The sequence below is a fragment of the Oryctolagus cuniculus genome, chromosome 5, assembly GCF_051225735.1.
Source record: "Oryctolagus cuniculus isolate XC-2025 breed Fujian yellow rabbit chromosome 5, ASM5122573v1, whole genome shotgun sequence".
Taxonomy (NCBI): domain Eukaryota; kingdom Metazoa; phylum Chordata; class Mammalia; order Lagomorpha; family Leporidae; genus Oryctolagus; species Oryctolagus cuniculus.
The window spans coordinates 33703721-33723714 of NC_142871.1; the positions used below are offsets into that span (position 1 = coordinate 33703721).

Consider the following 19994-nt stretch of genomic DNA (forward strand, 5'->3'; position numbering starts at 1 on the left):
TTCTCTTTTTGCCTCTTGGCTTCTTTCTATTGTAAAAGGACAAGACAACTTGCTTTATAAGTCACAATACAGGTTGTTCCTAGGCTAGATAGAATACGTTAGCAACAATTTCCATTGTGGGTGGATATGAGGTTCTGAAGGATGAATATTTTCCAGTTTGCTTTTTCTATCAACATCAAAGGTTCTATGGTCACATCTGCCCCATTTACTGCTTCAGTCTCATACCTATTATATAATATGTTCTCAATCCTTCGAGAGGTCTTATTTCATAGATTTAAATTTGCAGTTAAACAAATGAAGGTTTTCTTGGTAACTACTCATGTGAAAACAGTGCTAGAGGCTTTGACATGCGTCAGATATTGAATTTCATCCTCAGGGTGCATGCCTCCTGGACCTGTTTCCTGCCAGGTTAACACTCACCCGTGTTATAGTCTGGGCTCTGGCTCCATGTGCTATGGGCTCTATCCGAGAATACCAAATCCTCCTAAAATGTTGAAGATTTGCTCACATGGAGTCGACTGAGAGCGCTGAAGTCTCTGGTCAAGGTGAGAAATACTACAGTTTGTGCAGTCTCTACAGGCAACTGCTTTTGAGAAAACAATGGTCATTAAGAGAACTGGTTTTTGTTACTTTTATTGAACAAAAATGAGTACTATTAACTTTTAGTTATACTTGTATGAGAGTTGTGACGAAAGCTAACAACCTTTGATATCTAAATACTTGGCTCGGGTAGATTTTTTCAATAAATGTGATTGCTCTCTAAATACATGACTGAAAAACAGTAGGCATTGCAGAAACCTAAAAAGAAGAAGGTAGCTGTGTTTGGCATAAATAACAAAATGACATAATGAGAAGCAGATGGTTTGTTTATGCAAATTTCCCTTTCCAGTACCTCTGCGCTCATCTCATGGAGCCCACCTAGTCTATTTCTACTGAGTCTTCACTTATAGTCAAGGTGTTTGCTGATGAGGTAATGAAGTGGTATCTGTCCATAGGGAATGGTCACTTTAAAAAAAAGATTTATTTATTTATTTACTTGAAAGTCAGAGTTACACACAGAGCGAAGGAGAGGCTAAGGGGGAGAGGGAGAGGGAGAGGAAAAGAGGGAGAGAGGAAGAGAAGGAGAGAGGGAGAGGTCGTCCATCCACTGGTTCACTCTCCAATTGGCCATTACAGCCAGAGCCACGCTGATCTGAAGCCAAGAGCCAGGAGCTTCCTCTGGGTCTTCCCACGTGGGTCCATGGGCCCAAGGACTTGGGCCATTCTCCACTGCTTTCCCAGGCCACAGCAGAGAGTGGGATGGGAAGTGGAGCAGTCAGGACTTGAACTGGTGCCTATATGGGATGCCGGCACTGCAGGTGGCAGCTTTACCCACTACACCACAGTGCCAGCCCCAGGAGTGGTCACTTTTATAGTAGTTTTAAAACCCTAACAAGGTTTTAAAAAATCAAAGAATAGCATTTCTAGTGGTAGGATGTCACGAAGAGAGACTAAGGCCAAAACTATTCCTACTTGAAGTCCCAGTTGCCTTCATTCTGAGGCTACTTATTGAGCTGGTTTACAAACTACTTTGAGGCAAGCTTCTAAAATAAGAACACATGTGCCCGGGTCATTTTTTTCTCTAGAACTCAAATATAAATTCATGTTCTACCAAACAGGATATAATTTTAATTATACGTGGATTGAAAAATTAACAAACCATTCCCAGTGAGGTTGGCTTTTCCGGGTGAATGATTTGTATGGGATTTTATTCCATGGAATCTCTAGTTACTTGCTCCCAGAGGACAAAAGGTGTTGTAGGTTGCAGTTCTGTTTACAGTCATGATAAACCATTAAGTTATGCAATATTTGAGAATATCTGGGCCTGGCACAGTGGTGCAGCGAGGTAAGCCACAGCTTGCAGCCCTGGCATCCCATATGGATGCTGGTTCAAGTCCCAGCTGCTCCACTTCCAAATCAGCTCCCTGCTAATGCTCCTGGGAAAGCAGTGGAGGATGGCCCAAGTCCTTGGGCCCCTGCACCTACATGGAGGCCTGGAAGAAGCTCCTGGGTCCTGGCTTCAGCCTAACCCAGCCCTGGTCGTAGCAACCATTTGGGGAGTGAACCAGCAGATGGAAGACTTCTCGCTGCCTCTCCTCTCTATTTCTCTGTAACTATGCTTTCAAATAAATAAATAAATCTTGAGAGAGAGAGAGAGAGAGAGAGAGACAGAATATCCATTGGTATGAGGTCGTGGTATGTTAGTGCTGGTTCAGACTGAGTCACGAAAGCTCACTGTTCATTTCTTCCCAACTTGGGTTCAGTGACTTCCTGTTGGTAATCTGAGATTGGATAGAGTGGTAGTATTTATACCATGGAATTTGGCAAACAATACAAATCAGGGTGATTTATTTATTCATTTTTGGAGAGCTGGATTACCAACTCACCACTGGTGTGAGTAAGTTACATCTTAACAAAAGAAAAATTTATTCTTCAATTAAGAGTTACTCATTTTGTCTTAACTGGCCATAAGCCAGGTCAACTAAGTTCAAGTGCATATAAGATCGCAGGCAACATAAAGATCTGCAATTGATGACTCTATGAATGGCTTCTGGGCACTTAGATATGGTGATGATCAGAGTCAAGCAGTGTGGTGGAAGAGACAGATGTTTATTGAAGAATAAAAGTAAAATTCAGCCATTGTGAAGAGCTATGAAGGGGCAATACATGGTATTAGCAGAGTGTGTAAATGGAGGATTTGATTTAGGGAAAACAGGAAAGGCTTTTCTAAGAAAGTGATGAGCCAGGCCAGCCGGTCTAGTGATTAAGACATCATGTCCCACATCAGAGAATCTAGGTTTCGTGTCTGGCTCTGGCTCCTGACTCCAACTTCCTGTTAACACAGACCCTGGGAGTCAACAGGTGATGGTGTAAGTAATTGGGTTCCTGCCACCCACACTAGAGACCCTGACTCAATTCCTAACTCCTGGCTTTGGCCCCGTTCTGGCTCCAGCTATTGTAGGCATTTGGGAAGAGAACCAGTGAATGGGAGCTCTGTCTATATGTCTCTGTCTCTTTGCTTCTGAAGTAAATTAAAAAAGATTACATAAGAAGTACTGATTGCTGGAGACTTAAAGGAACAGCAGTATTTACAGACAAAGTTGGGGAGATGCATAGCATCTGGCACACAGTGAGTACTCAATAAAGATGGGAGTGGGTCGATTGTGTTTGCTCATGTAACGGAGCCTCTGTTGAACTTGGATAGCAATTTCCTGGGAAAGCTGAGTTGCTTTTGATTTCAGAAGCACATCACACTGGAGTGACAGCTGAGATGTCTTTTCAACCCCCTCTACCAGCTCTCTCAAAAACTGGTTTTCAGGAACCGTTAGCACCTGCTCGCTGGAAGAACTCCAGCTCTGTGCGAGATCACGTGACAGGAGAGCCTTGGCCTTTAGCTGCACACCAACCACACAAGCAGCTGTGGTTTGCCTAGTTAAAAAAGAAGTTATTTTCCTTTCGAGGCCCCCACACTGTCAGCCCCTGGAGTTGTGACGCTGTCTGCCTTCATGTTTCAATGTTTGTTCCCACGTGTGCTGTGACTACTGTTCCATCCTGTTCCTTGGCCATATGGTTTACAGAGGTAAGATTCCCCCAAGGAGAAAACCACAGCCAGATAATCATGTTTAAAGCAACAGACCTTGGGTTTTGAATGCAACTGTATGTGGATGTCAGCACCTTTTGCTGGAGGAACGAAGCAACTGTAACACAGAGTGAAGGTGCATCTTTGTGGATGATGAAAGCGTAGGACACCGGGTGATTGGGTGAGAGCTGTTGGTAGATTTGCCAAGTGGAACCTGTTGTGGCAGAATTGAGTTGCCTCAAGCAAGAAGGCGGGAAGCTCACAGGAGACAGCACACGGTTCTAGGGCCTGTTGGTTAGAAAGCACAAGGGGATGGTTGTCCTCAAACATCTGGCATCAGTTCTTCCAGCTGTGTGAATCCAAATATCTCTGTCCTCTAGCTTAGCCCATTCTTTTTCATTGAGTTTCATAAAGGTGCAAACAGGTTCCACTTCTTAATTCTTGTGACCACTCCATTCCCACAGGAGCCAAAGTCATTGTGCATCATCATCCTAAGTCTCTCATCTGGTACTAAATCACTGTCCATCTCACCAGCCGAAAGAGCCCTCCTAATTCTAATAGCATCCATTTATTGAGTGTGTACTGTGTACCAAGATTTACGGTTCACCCACCGAGGTGAAATCCTCACAACCATGCAATGAAGGAGGGATCACCTCCATTTTATAGGCAAGGAAACCCGAATGTAGTGACAAGTAGTTTAATGGAATAAACTTACCTGGTAAGTGCAAATCTGGGATTTGTGTCTGTATGTGCGCTTCCTTCCTAGTGCATTCCCTGAAATTAACTGGCTAAACTTGTCAAATTATGAAGACAATGAAATCATTACTGTAGATATTCTCAACAGCTGGAACCAAGTTAATGTCTTTGGTGATTGGACTGAAGAGTTCCCTTGTATGTTAGCTGAATAGGTGTTTCTTATTTTTTTTAAGATTTATTTATTTTACTTGAAAGTCACAGTTACACACATACACACACACACACACACACATACATATACACACACAGGTCTTCCATCTGCTGATTGACTCCCCAGATGGCCGCAATGACCGGAGCTGCGCTGATCCAAGCCAGGAGTTTCTTCCAGGTCACCCACGTGGGTGCAGGGGCTCAAGGACTTGGGCCATCTTCTGCTGCTTTCCCAGGCCATAGCAGAGAGTTGGATCAGAAGCAGAGCAGCCAGGTCTTGAACCAGCGCCCATATAGGATGCCGGCACAACAGGTGGCGGCTTTAACAGCTGCGCCACAAAGTTGGCTCGAGCTGAATAGGTATTTCTAAGAGCTCTGAGCACTAATAAGAACACTTGACAGGCTGAGATGGCTGAAGGAGAAGTTACTTTCCTCTGAAGAATGTCCTTAGCTCTAATCTGCAGTTTCTTCCTATGCAAATTCTTTGGATCACTGCAAAAGATGGACGAAATCAAAGAAGCAGTTCTGAAAGCACAGCATGTGGCTAAAGAACTCCGGCGGCTTCCAGGTGTGGTGGCCCTGGCTCTCCCGAGTGCTGGAGCTTTCCCGGAGCAACCTTCTGAAAAGCTACTTCGGATCATAGTGCTGGCGCCAGGACACAGCGCACACCTGCACAGACAGAGGCGAAAGAAAGAGATGACATCCACCTAGGATAAAGGAGTTCTGAGCAGCGTTGCAATTCGCCAAGGGAACAAACTCAACAGTGTGGTGGGAAGAAAGAAGAGCAAAGATGATGGGGCGAGCACTTGTGCCCCCGGCTTGCAGGAGGGAGGTGCCGCCCAGAGGCAGCCAGTGTGGTCACCCAGGGAGTGAACCAGTGGGTGGGAGATCTGTTCTCTCTCTCTCTCTCTCTCTCTCTCTCTCCTCTCCCTCCTTCCATCAATAAATTAAGGGAAAATAATAGAAACATTTCTGAAAACTGAGTTCCCTTGTAGGAATTCAGGACATTATAGTGAATAGAGATATCTTGGGCAAGGAGGCATTGGGTTAAAACAGGGGGGAGGTATTCATCATGGTTACACATCTTTTTTAGAAACAACAATAATAATAAAGCCGGAATAACCAGACTGCTTTCCTTGGTGCACACTGTGTGTTCCTCTCTTAGCCTTGCAACACCAGCTTCCCCTTTGGAAGCGTCTGTCCCTGAGCTTGGGCTGGCCGCTTCCCCCGATGTTTCAGTTGATTCTGGTTCTTCATAAGAGTAAAAGCCATATTCTCTGCAGTTAATGACTATGCAAAAGTGCCTTATTGGGGCTGGTGCTGTGGCGCAACAGGTATAGCTGCCACCTGCAGTGCTGGCATCCCATATGGGCTCCAGTTTGAGTCCTGGCTGCTCTGCTTCTGATCCAGCTCTCTGCTATGGCCTGGGAAAGCAGTAGAAGATGGCCCAAGTCCTTGGGCCCCTGCACCCATGTGGGAGACTTGGAAGAAGCTCTTGGCTCCTGGCTTCGGATCTGCGCAGCTCTGGCCGTTGCAACCGTCTGGAGAGTGAACCAGCAGATGGAAGACCTCTCTCTGCCTCTGCTTCTGCCTCTCTGTAACTCTGCCTTTCAAATAAATACATAAATCTTTTTTCAAAAAAAGCTTTTTTTAAAAAATGCTTTAGTGATGCTTTTTCTACGCTGGGTCCTCCAGATAGTAGCTATTCCAAGAATCTGCTATAAATCATTCCTGTCCTATGGCAAGTCTTAGAAAGATGACTATGGTATGGCGCTGATGGCCTTGTAGAATATCTGACTGTCATGCCCCTTCACTTTGCTTCTTTCCTTGTACTTTTAAGAGAAAATTGTGCACTTCTAAGGCTAATATAGTCTGTACTGTATAGCAGGAAAAACAGGCACATAGTATGACACACAATGACACAATGAGTATTTTAGATTGCATGCAACACTAAAAGTACGCACAAAAATATGTGACACAAGGAGACATTTAGAAATCATGGTAATCTTATGATCTCTTTTGGAATAATGTTTTGGTGTGTTTGTTTTGCTGCTTTTTTTTTTTTTGGAAGATTTATTTTATTTGAAAGTAAGGGTTACAGAGAAAGGAGACACACAGATCTTCCATCTGCTTGTTCACTCCCTAGATGGCCCCTAAGGCCAGGGCTTGGCCAACCTGCAACCAGGTACCAGAAGCTTCTTTCCAGTCTCTTACAGAGGTAGTAGGAGGCCCAAGCACATGGGCCATCTTCCACTGCTTTTCCCAGGCTGTTAGCAGGGAGCTGAATTGGAAGTGGAGCAGCTGAGACATGAACCCTATACGTGGTGCTAGCTTTGCAGGTGCCAGCTTTACTTGCTATACCAGAACACTGGCCCTGTTTTGCTTTTTAAGGAAGTAATAATGAGGAGAGCTAGGTACCATCAAAGGTTTTTTTTAAAAAGCAGTATAATAAATAAATATGAGTGCATTGCTATATTTGAGCTCTGTTGAACATGTTATGAAAATTCTGTGATTATTAAAGAAAAAAATTGAGTAGCTATGGCTGCATGCCCATTATGCAGATTTGCAAGGAAAAAAAAAATACTGCATACATGGATTCCTCTTCTCAAAGCAAGACACAGTTCTAGACAGAATAAAGGAAATTCCACTGAGCATAACATAAATCTTTCAGCTTTCTTAGTTTAGCAACTGTCTGATCAGATCTGGAAATGAAATATCATTGATGTAGTATACAGTCCTTTGGCCTATTAGTCTGAGAAGTTCGTTCAAGCCAGCTTTAACAAAAGGTAATGTGCTATCACTTAATTTCCACCTATTGGTGATCTTCCACTACATTTCCAGGTTTCTTCAAAATAGACTCTTAGCAATGTGATTGCTGAATGGAAAATGTGTATATGTGTATTTTTATTATAATTTTTCAGTCATAGAGATGGAGGCAGAAACAGACAAAAAAAAAAAAGAAATTTTCCATCACGGGTTCCATTCCCACATGCCTGCAATGGCCAGGTTGAGACCAGCCTACAGATGGGAGCCTGGAACTCAATCTGGGTCTCCCATGTGGGTGGCAGGAACCCAAGTACTTGAACCACAGCCTGCTGTCTCCCATGGTGGGTATTAGCAGGAAGATGAAACTGGAAGTGGATCCAGGACCTGAACCCAGATGTCTGGTATGGGGATGTGGGTATCCAAGGTGGTATCCTAACCTCTGTGCAAAATGCCCACCCTTATGTATATATTTTAACTTAAGTTATAATAGATACTACCAAAACTCTTTCCAAAAAAGTTTTAACAGCTCATATTACTGAATACAATTTCCTTGCATTCCTGCCAGTTAATAGCATTAATAATTTAAAAATTTAATCTTATCTGATAGGGTAAAATAAAACCTACCAAAAAACTACTACAATTAATAACTGCAATGAATAACTGAAAAACTGTAGGATATAAGGTTAATATAAAAATAAATTATATGCCTTTTAATTAATAATAAACTTGTCAAAAACAATTAGATTATGATGGTATAAAAACATGAAATACTTAGAGATAAATTTGTAATATATATGCAAGACATTTGCATCATAAACCACAAAGCAATTCTTTTCAGATTGACCTATAAAGCCAATTTAATCCCAAACAAATTATTTACTTGGAGGTTGGGACCAGATTTAAATAATTGGAAGTAATTTCTCATGTCTAAGAATTAATGAAAAATATGCAAACATTATCATCAAAATCTATAAAAAGATGTTTGTAATTATTTAAATTCTTTGGGTGTGGTTGCATAGGAGTGATAACTGTTAATGTACTATAGCATGATAGGATAATGGATCAGTATTAATCAACTAAATATTTCAAGATAGGTAACAAAGAAGATTTTGAATGTTCTCAAAACAAATAAATTATGTATGTCTGAAGTGATAGATATTCCATTTATCCTCATCTGATCATTGCATTGCGTACATACACATTGAAATATCACATTGTAGGGGCCGGCGCTGTGGCACAGTGGATTAACACCCTGGCCTGAAGCCCTGGCATCCCATATGTGTGCCAGTTCTAGTCCCGGCTGCTCCTCCTCCAATCCAGCTCTCTGCTATGGGCGGGGATAGCAGTAGAAGATGGCCCAAGTCCTTGGGCCCCTGCACCCATGTTGGGGACCTGGAAGAAGCTCCTGGCTCTTGGCTTCGGATTGGCTCAGCTCTGGCTGTTGAGGCCATTTGGGGAGTGAATCAGCAGATGAAGACTTCTCTCTGTCTCTACCTCTCTCTCTAACTCTGCCTGTCAAATAAATAAAATAAATATTAAAAAAAAGAAATATCACACTGTACCCCAAAAATATTTATATTACTAGTTGTCAATTAAAAATTAGTAAATGGGCCGGCGCCGCGACTCAATAGGCTAATCTTCCACCTGCGGCGCCGGCACCCCAGGTTCTAGTCCCGGTCGGGACACCGGATTCTGTCCCGGTTGCCCCTCTTCCAGTCCAGCTCTCTGCTGTGGCCTGGAGGGCAGTGGAGGATGGCCCAAGTGCTTGGGCCCTGCACCCGCACGGGAGACCAGGAGAAGCACCTGGCTCCTGGCTTCGGATCAGCGTGGTGTGCCAGCTGCAGCGCGCCGGCCACAGCGGCCATTGGGGGGTGAACCAACGGCAAAAGAAGACCTTTCTCTCTGTCTCTCTCTCTCACTGTCCACTCTGCCTGTCAAAAAAAAAAAAATTAGTAAATAAGAATAAAATACACAGGGGCCGGTGCTGTGGCGCAGCTGGTTAATGCCCTGGCTTGAATCACCGGCATCCCATATGGGCGCTGGTTCGAGACACGGCTGCTCCACTTCCGATCCAGCTCTCTGCTATGGCCTGGGAAAGCAGTGGAAGATGGCCCAAGTCCTTGGGCCCCTGCACTCACCTCGGAGACCCAGAGGAAGCTCCTGACTCTTGGCTTCGGATGGGCACAACTCCTGCTGTTGCAGCCATCTGGGGAGTGGACCAGCAGATGGAAGACCTTCCTCTCTCTCTCTGCCTTTCCTCTCTCTGTGTAACTCTAACTTTCCAATAAATAAATATTTTTTAAAAAAGAATAAAATACACAAATGGCAACTGTGGAAATCAGATTCCCTCCCTCCTCCAAGGGTTAGCTGTTGCGTTATGGTTTGTTTATTAATTTTCCAAACCAATTCTATAAATCTGTATTTTTTTTAGTGTAAGCAAAGTAATCATCAAAGTCTTTGCTAGGTTAGCTTAGTGATCAGAGATTTCCTTATTACTTTGAATACTGTATCTTCCACCCTTTGTTCAGGAGCTGTGTGTGTATACAAGTATGTGTGAGCTCAAGCAAACATGCATGCATGTGCACACCAAGGCACACTTTCAAGTTGCAGGCAGAGAGCTTTTATGTAAAAATAAATAAATAAATAAATAGAATTCCTCTTTGTATCCCCCATCTTCTGTTTCTTGAATTAAAAATAATGTAGAAATCCCTAAAACATTTTTATACAAAGCTCAGCGCTGCTTCTGTCTAGTCTTTGCATTGCCTTTGTTTTCCAGTTTTACAAAGGACTTACTGTGCTCAAACATCCTAAGGAGCATGTGGCAAAGCTTGCAAATAACTGCTTTCCTCAGTACAGTACGGCTGTTCACAAAAATAGATGTGGCAGACTTACATCAGACTCAGAGGGTAAAGAACTGAGCAGGCAGAAGCTTGGAACAGACAGTCCGCTTAAATATCTTTGTTAGGACAGTGTTACTGTGCAATCACACCTCCAACAATTCACTCTCCTACTGCAGTGTGCCCTCCAGCATAGGGGGTGGAGATGTTTCAGAACATTTTAAAATATTCTGTTACATTTGATGGCTTTTTGTGTGTATCCCAGTGCATGATTAGATGCTTAATATGCTTTAGAATTAGTAAAACTTTCGAAGACACTATGAAAAGCAACCATTAAAGCACACTAGATGTAATTTAAGATGAAAAGGTTTTAAGGAAAATTTATGGCAAAAATTTGGTGGCACAACCTCTTTTTCTTTTTAGACAGCTGAGTACACCAGTTTGTTGTTGTTGTTGTTGTTGTTTTTACAGCTAAATACATGCTTAATATATGGCAGTTTCTGACCCTCCCGATTCCCTATCTGAAAGGCTAGTTGGAAGAATGGTCAAAGATGGTCTCATGAAAAACAACGGCTGATGTGAATATAAGCACAGTATTAAATTAGTTTAATAGTTATGACTTACGTTTCTCACATCTCACATAATTAGTAATGCCTAATTCAATCAACACATATTTTCATTGAATCAAAATTTTATAGCAGGTATATGTACTATTAATGGACACCTAAAAAAGTTTCGAATCTCCTTCAAGAGTTTGTGCTGCAAGTTGGGACTATCAACAGCTAGGCAATGAAAAATCGAGATATGAATTCAAAATCCTGTTGTGTGGTAGCTATTGATGAGAGAAGCATTGAGCATTTGTGTAAGACCTTGTCTTCTGAGCTACGCCTTTGCTTCTTCCATGTTGGATATTTGCTTTTTCCAGTTTTTAGCACTGCATGGCAGCCCTGGCTGCTGAACACCACTGTATGCAACTTCCCTTTATCATGCTGATGTGACAATGTGTGCTTTCAATGGGGTGAGGGATGGAAGGTCTTTGCCACAGGTGGAGAAATACTTTGTCATACATAATCTCAGAAATATACCTAGAGCCTTGGATTTCTCAAAGGTCCCCATGGAAATGGTCTCTTTGCCTAGTTACAGTCTCTCTCTCTCTCTCTCTCTCTCTCTCTCTCTCTCCTCCTCCTCTCCTCTCTCCCCTTCTCCCCTTCTCCCCTCTCTCCTCTCTCCTCTCTCCTCTCTCCTCTCTCCTCTCTCCTCTCTCCATTTATGTTTCACAATTCATCAGAGATCAGGCTGGGGATTAAATGCCATCCTGTGTTCTTTATTCTCCAATCTTTCTACCCAGGCATTGATCACTTTGTTCCTCCTTCTTGAACTAAAACAAACAAGCAAATAGACAAATAAGTAAACAACCAAAATAACAAATATATCACCAGACAAAAACTGGCTTTTCAGGGCCAGTTGTGCAGGCTCAGTCCATGTCCTCATGACATGGGCCTGGCACCTTAATGTTTCATCCAGTATCTTGGCCCTCACAGAGATAAGAATTCTAGGCAGAAGCATAATAAGCTGCACAGGTAGGAACAGGATTCATTTAGCAATTAAAAGAGTGAGTGCACATTCGTGCATGAATGTGGGCTGCCCTTCACAGAGAAATATCCATCGTGAGTGGCCCGGAGCGTTACTTAAAGAGAGAAGAAGCCTGACTAGCACCCATAACCATGGACAGGGTCAAAAGATGGCTCTCCCCTGTTCTCAGCCACTTCTACAGGGTAGGGAGTGGCGCCTTGGCCTGTGTGAAGCCATCTGGGAATCTTACAGCACCTCTACATGGAGTTTATGGTCATCATGGTGTCTCCCCTTTCCTGGTCCCCAATGAGACACAGATGCATCCTGGGAAGTTGGGCATTTTAGATGGACAGGCAAACAGGTGGCATTCTGTTGTGGGGCTGTGGGATTCCAGTTCAGCCAGGCCAAATTAGCTGCCTGCATGTTCCAACCATATCACTTAGATATTCCTGACCACAGTGGAGGATGTAGTCTGGGCTCCAACCATGCAGGCAGCAGCACCTGCTTCAGGTCTGCGTGCTCCCTGGGCCTCTCCCTTTGAACTCCCAGGCATCAGCAGCAGCCAGGCAGTGGCCCCTCTTCAAGGCCTGAGCCCCACCCTGTGCATCCTCGCTCTAGGCTTCCAGGTTCTGAGAAGCCCGCTGTGTGACAGCTGCTTCCTGGGGGTCCCTTCTCTCTGCGTTACCTCAGGGTCCCCTTCTTGCTTTCACAGTTCTGCAACACTTGATTCATCGTGCACTCGTTACAGTAAGTGGCTCTGTTGCCACAGCTGATGGAGTGTCTGCTTTCCTGACTGGCCTCTGGTGATGCCAGTGCCGGGGCACCACAGGGCCAACTCCGGGAAACTCAGGACCCAAGATCTGTTGCGGCTGCCCAGCTGACCTTTACGGAGACAATGCTAACACAGCAGGAGGCCAACAGGAAGGAGCGGAAACCCTTCCTCCTGAGCATAAGGCATGACAAAGAAGAAATGTGCCCCGAGAATCTCATTCCCAGCATTGCAAAGCAGGCTAAAAAGAATGGGTTTGAAGCTGAGACCTGAAAGTGCATGTGGACCCCAACAAGTAGGCAGAAAGAACACGGGAGTCATGATACCATGGGGTTTTTATCTTTGTTTTAAAAAATATTTTGAGGGGGCAGGCATTTGTCATAGTGGGTAAACTACGGCTTGGACAGCTGTCCGCTAGTTGCATGTTGGAGGGCCTGGGTTTGAGTTCCAGCTCCAAGCCTGATTACAGCTATCTGCTAATGAACACTGTGGGAGGCATCAAGCGATGGCCCAAGTGGTTGGATCCCTGCCACCCACCTGGGAAGCAAAGATGGGGTTCCTCGCTCCTGACTTTGGCCTGGCACAAAGCTGTTGCGGGTATTCGAGGAGCAAGCCAGTAGATGGAAGGTTTCTTTTTCTACCTCCCCCATCCCTCTCTTTGCCTTTCAAATAAATAAAATAAACAAAAATAAATTTAAATATTACTTTACATACTTATTTATTTTAAAATATTTATTTATTTATTTGAAAATCATAGTTACACAAAGAGAGGAGAGGCAGAGAGAGAGAGGTCTTCCATCTGCTGATTCACTCCCAATTGGCTACAATGGCTGGAGCTGCACCAATCCGGAGCTAGGAGCTAAGAGCTTCCTCTGGGTCTCCTACATGGATTCAGGGGCCCAAGGACTTGGGCCATCTTCTACTGCTTTCCCAGGCCATAACAGAACTGGATCAGAAGTGGAGCAGCTGGGACTTGAACTGGCATCCATATAGGATGCCACTATGCCACAGCGCTGGCCCCACCAATTTATTTTTAAAGATTTATTTATTTATTTGAAAGGCACAGGAGACAGGTAGGAAGAAAAGAAGGAGGGAAGAAAGAAGGAAAAGAGGAGTTAAAAATTATAGTTGTTTTGGACTAAGTTCCTATCCTGGGCCCCAACAAATCAGACCAAAAATAAAAATGGAGTTAAGGTCAGTGTTGTGGCCTAGCAGGTAAAGCCTCCATCTGTGATGCTGGAATCCCACTTCCAATCCAGCTCTCGGCTATGGCATGGAAAAGCAGTGGAGGATGGCCCAAATGCTTGGGCACCTGCATCCATGTGGGAGACCCAGAAGAAAATACTGGCTCCTGGCTTTAGATCGGCTCAACTCCAGCTGTTGCAGCCTTCTGGGGAGTGAATCCGCAAATGGAAGACCCCTCTCTCTGTCTCTTCCTCTGTCTATAACTCTGCCTCCCAAATAAATACATAAATATTTAAAAAAAAAGAAAGAAAGAAAGAAGGGTTAGAAGGCTAACAACTAAATTTCCTAACAGGCAAGTTTCAATTGTTTGATTGGCATAATGAATTTCCTATTGCTTCAATCCTTAAACAAAATAAGTGACCTAAAATAACCTGTTAACTAATCAGTTATTTTCCTATCGTTCTGTCTCCCTGTCCCTGCCTTACAAGGAAAGAGAAGAGAAAGACACGCACACGCACACACACACACACACACACACAGAGAGAGAGAGAGAAATAGAGAGAGAGAGAATCTCCTACTGCTGGTTCACGCCACAAAATTCTGCAATAGCCAGGGCTGGGTCAGTTTAAGAAACTGGCAGAAGATGGCAGACTGAAACACAACCCAAGTCTTCCATGTGGGTGGCAGGGACCCAACTAGGTAAGCCACTGTCTTTTTTCCCCAGGTTGCAGGTGATCAGGAGGCTGGAGTCAGGAGCTGGAAGCAGGTATTGAACCTGGCACTCCAATCAGACACAGGCGTCATAACTGCTGAGTCAGACATCAGTCCCAGCAAATCAGCTTTGAAATGACCAACCAACATTTGTGTTTTGTTTCTGGTTTCTTCAAGCCGTTTTCTGTCTATAAAACCAACCTCTTCTGCTCGGCTTATCAGAATGTTGACTCTGTCTTACGGAATGAAAAGTTGCCCATCCCAGGGCAACAGAGCCAACTAAGATCTTAAAACTGAATTGTAATTTTGTCTTTTGACAGACTGAAGATGAAAGGAAGGAAGAAAGTTAAGGAAAGGGGAAAAAAAACTTCTGTTCTTGCCTCCAAGTATTGAAGTAAAGTCAACTCAAGGTCAGGAACAGGTGAGAAAAGTAGAGTGCAGAGCAATAATTATCTATTACAAAGTAAGAATAGAGATTTTAATTTAGTATAATTTTAAAAAATGAGTTGGGTCTCAGGATTAGTAGAGCGCCTGACCTGAATATCAGATAATCTATGTCTTTTGTTTGCCTATGCATGCATGAACCTGTTCTCTGAGGTAGGGAGGAACTGGTATAATTAATTAGAAAAATATGGCTTTTGAGGGCTACACTTTCCAAATTTGTCAAATATCCTACCTTGGAATTGTTTAATTAGATTTCAAAGGAATGGTTTCACATGTGAAATTGAACATAGTTAAAGGATCCTAAGAAGGTATTAAAGAATCTATGAAAACAGCTTTCAATTTTAATTACAGGCTACTGAATTTGGTCAGTGGTTTCTACAAGGAAAATCATGTGACAAATATATTCACAAATACACAAAAATGATGTTCCCATTTCAAGAGCTATAGTTCCAACCTCACTTGAGAATGAGTCAGGATAACGTGTAAATATCTCAACTTAAAAATAGGATTTACTAATTTTTCAGGCAAGTTGACAGTTTGTCTCTTTGTACTCATGTCAAAAAGTCTAAAAAAACTCATTAGGCAACCCCTTGCCTGGTACATATAAGAATGCTTCTTCTGTTCCTTTTGTGGCTAATGTTTTCCTATTATCAAGACTTTGCATGCTTTTAACACCCACCCAGCCCCATCACATTATTTTTTTTTTTTTGGTTGAGGTCTGAGTGACAAGTACATTGATACAACTGAATCATCCCTCTGCAGGCCTGTCTTTGTTATCAGATTGGTTTTCAAGTAGATTTATACATTTTAAAAGTGCATCCGTTGAACAAGATTAGTCTTTGTGAGATATGACATTTATCCTAGCAATGGGTGATAGAATTTTATGCTTTCGACGTGTGAACCAAACTAGATAGTAAGCTGACATATTGTTAAGGGTGCTTTTCTTCTTGGTTATCAGATTAAGCCACCAAAATGAAGCTGAAAGAGTGTTATCATGAAAGTTTGTTGGATTAGTGCCATGTTTCCTCCGTCCTATAGTGCTAGGATTTTCCCAAAACCTGGCCAAGTTAGGTCTTGCCTTAATATAAAGAATTTTTTAAAATGCCCTGACAACTGAGAGGTAAAGAAGCAAGCAGAAACTGACAATTTCTAAGGTCAGCCTGAAAAGCATTCCAAACAGAACCATTTAAAATACAAGAACAGTTGGAAAGATGCATCCTATCAGTGTACTTTTATAAACGATGCCACATTGCTATATATAAGAAAAAGCATGTTACATTATGTTTCTTAATCATGACATTATATTAATATATGTTAATAAATAAAGATCCAAAGTGTTACTTCTGAGGAAAAATGCTAACAACTTTTTGAGTTACATAAAGGGTTTTGTGGCCATTTAAAAAGCTAAGAATCACTCTGTATCATGTAGAATCATAGTGCAAACAAATCCAGTTGCAATTTATTAGCATTTTTTTTTTTTACAGGCAGAGTGGACAGTGAGAGAGAGAGACAGAGAGAAAGGTTTTCCTTTGCCGTTGGTTCACCCTCCAATGGCCGCTGCAGCCGGCGCACCGTGCTGATCCGAAGCCAGGAGCCAGGTACTTCTCCTGGTCTCCCATGGGGTGCAGGGCCTAAGTACTTGGGCCATCCTCCACTGCACTCCCGGGCCACAGCAGAGAGCTGGCCTGGAAGAGGGGCAACCGGGACAGAATCCGGCGCCCCAACCGGGACTAGAACCCGGTGTGCTGGCGCCACTAGGCAGAGGATTAGCCTATTGAGCCGCGGTGCCGGCCACTTTATTAGCTTTTAACTGAAGTACGATTTCCCTCGATTAACCTGCAGAGGATTTAGATTACTAGAATAAAACTATTTGATTTGAAATTTAACCATGAAGTGGGGGCTCTTAGCACCTGTTCCGCTTGAAACAGTGTGCAATCTTTAGTAGTTACAAATGTATATAGGGCCAATTTTACCTGCTTTTCCAGGAGGGGATTGCCTTTCGCTGGATGGACAAGCAGTCTTGTACAAGAACATCATGTAGAACTCTGCAGGCCTTTTGGGAAGTTCTCCCCTTCACTTTCACCCCAGCCCCTTACATCTCACCTCCTACCCATTTCTCCCCATCTAGAATCTTCCCTGGCTTCCCCTACCACGTGTGTCACTGGCATCAATTACACAGACACAACCGGTCATGGGGTTAGCCCGCATGCTTGTCTTTCCCATTTAAACTGCTATGATCTCAAAGTCATTGGATGCTTGTCGATTCTCAGTCCTGGGCATGTTCTAACAGTCACTAACCATGCTTCTCTAGGGGCCGTATCCTCTTGTTGATCTGTCCTCTTTCTTTTCTCATGCATCTGTTAACTTCCTGTTGCATTTAGGATCAAAGACTCAACCTTCACCCTGAAGGTCAAAATGCTGTGTTATGCCTGGCCAAATCTCTTCTCTGATCTTGTTTTTTCCTATTCCATACTATTTTTTTTTCTGCTTAATTCCACATTCAAACCCTATTATTATACCAACGCTGAGCTTTCTTTCACTCTCAATTTTATGCTTGCAATGTTTTCTTGCCTTAGAGAACCATTTAATTAAAAACAAAATATCACAGAGTTCCACGAATTCTTAAATGGACATCTGGTGCAATCTCTTCCAAATGAAGAAATGTTCTTAAATTTTTTTCAACAGGACATTTCCCATCATGAGAAACTTGTTGTCTCTTAAAACATCCAATTTGGTTGCTGGAAAACCTTGTTTATTTTGTGTTCTTATTGAACAGAAAGTCTTCTCTTTTTAATGCCCACCTTTGTAGAGCAACAGAAATCAAAGTGATCCCATAACCTAGAGGACGGTTCTTCAAGTCTTTGATGATAGCAGTCCTGTCTTCCTTTGGTCTTCTCTCCTCTAGGATGTTGACTCCAAGGCATTCAGTCATTTTTTCCTATACTATACTCTTATATCATCTTCATCCTTAACTCTCAGTCTTCACGCCCTCTGTAATCATATGATTCCATGCTTCTCTGTCTTATGTTTGGGCTGCCATAAAAATACCAGAGACAGGGTGGCTTCAACAGCAAACATTTATTTCTTATAGTTCAATGTCAAGGTGTAAACAGACAGCATTCTGGTGAGGGCCCACTTTCTGTTCAGGGAAAGCCATCTGCCCATCTGCACTTGTACTTACATGGGAGAAAGATGGCTGGAGAGCTCTCAGGAGTACCTTTCATAAGGCCACTAATCCCTGTAATAAGAACTCTACCTTCATGACTTATGACATCCCAAAGTCTCCCCCTCCTAATACTATCCCTCCTCCTAATACTACATTGGGGCTTAGGACTTTAGCATAAGAATTTTGAAGGAATATAATAAGCCTTCAATTCATAATCTTTCCTTTCAATGGTTTCCCAGGAGACATTTCTTTCAATACTATCATTTATTTGGTTAGCTACATAATATTTGCATTCTAATGTGCAAATTTGAACATATTCCTTATAAACACTTTTGGAACAGAGACAATGGTGTTCCTTTCATTTCACTTGTGTAACATACTAAAAGCAGAATTTCCAATTCTAAAATAACTGTCAATATAGATATCAAGATAAGAGACATTTTTATTTTATTTATTATATTTTATTTATTTATTTACTTGAGAAGTAGAGTTACAGACAGAGAGAGGGAGAGACAAAGGTCTTCCATCCTTTGGTTCACTCCCCAAATGGCTGCAATGTCTGGAGCTGAGTTAATCCAAACCCAGGAATCAGGAGCGTCTTCCGGGTCTCCCACGCGGGTGCAGGGGCAAGCACTTGGGCCATCTTCCACTGCCTTCTCAGGCCACAGCAGAGAGCTGGATCAGAAGAGGAGCAGCCAGGACACGAACTGGCGCCCATATCGGATGCTGGTGCTGCAGGCAGAGGCTTAATCTACTACGTCGCAGTACCAGTCCCTCACACAACTTTCTAAACAGGGAAGTCAGCAACTATAGTAAAGTATATCATTTGTTGTGATCTATAAGAATTTCCTTATGGAAAGATGAAGTCACAGCAGCATGTTCTTGGCTTTGTACAAGTTGTATTCCTTTAAGTATCAAGTCTAGAAACTTGCTCATGTTTTCAGATCTAGTGAAAAACCCTGTATGCTTGTATGTACTTTCTGGTTTTATATTCAAAGATGCTGGTGTTGCTGTGATTCCAGTATCATGGAAGGTTAACCTGGAAAGAAACTTAGAAGTTATGTAGTAAAATCTATGTAAAAATAAACAAACAGATACAGGCAAAGCGAGTTTACTCTGACACCGGATGATTTACCTTGTACCAGTTTTCTCCTTAAGAAGTAAAACAAAGGCATGTTCCCATGAATTTCATCATTGCCAAGTTCTCTGCAGTCAGTGCTGATATCAGTGAAAGAGGGCCGTTTAGGTTCCCTGGGACACACACCGAATGTTGGAAATGTTTGGTGCCTTGGAGGACACCAGAACTCAGCCCTGTCATAGGCTCCCAATCATCTATCTTTCTAACTTCCCTCTTTACCTCTTACTTTAGACTGTCTATCTTAAGGCATAAGAGGAACTTTAAAATCTCTCTCCTTCTTGGACACTCTCTCCTTAAATATCAGTATGCACCCAAAGGGTGCTTTTCCCTGAGCACAACGAGCAAAGCAGAGGCAAAGATCTCCATAAAACGAGGACAGAATTCATCTAGTCAATACTCCTAGGTTCAGCGCTGAGAAGATAAAATAGACAAAAATACAAGGGCAGTCTATGCTTGGCTCTTCCTCTGTGCTTCTTAACCAAATTGTGATTTAAAAAAAAAAAAACTATAATTTTCTTTTTTTTTACTATTTTTTAATTTATTTTTTATTTAGTAAATATAAATTTCCAAAGTACAGTGAGTGGATTACAATGGCTTCCCCCCTCATAATTTCCCTCCCACTCACACCCCTCCCATCTCCCGTTCCCTCTCCCATTCCATTCACATCAAGATTCATTTTCAATTATTTTTATATACAAAAGATTGATTTAGTATATATTAAGTAAAGATTTCATCAGTTTGCACCCACACAGAAACACAAAGTGTAAAATACTGTTTCAGTACTAGTTATAGCATTACTTCACATTGGACAACACACTAAGGACAGATCCCACATGAGAAGTAAGTACACAGTGACTCCTGTTGTTGAGTTAATAATTTGA

The 19994-nt window shown here is 42.6% G+C and overlaps 1 long non-coding RNA gene across 1 annotated transcript in view; it reads left to right on the forward strand.

The window, feature by feature from the left end:
- The first annotated feature begins 279 nt into the window (after positions 1–279).
- Positions 280–19994, forward strand: part of LOC149126460 (uncharacterized) — a 35939-nt gene continuing 16224 nt past the window's right edge. The window contains exons 1-2 of the long non-coding RNA XR_016233712.1: positions 280–545; positions 14686–14786. This is a non-coding gene — a long non-coding RNA (uncharacterized LOC149126460). The remainder of the gene's footprint in view (positions 546–14685; positions 14787–19994) is intronic.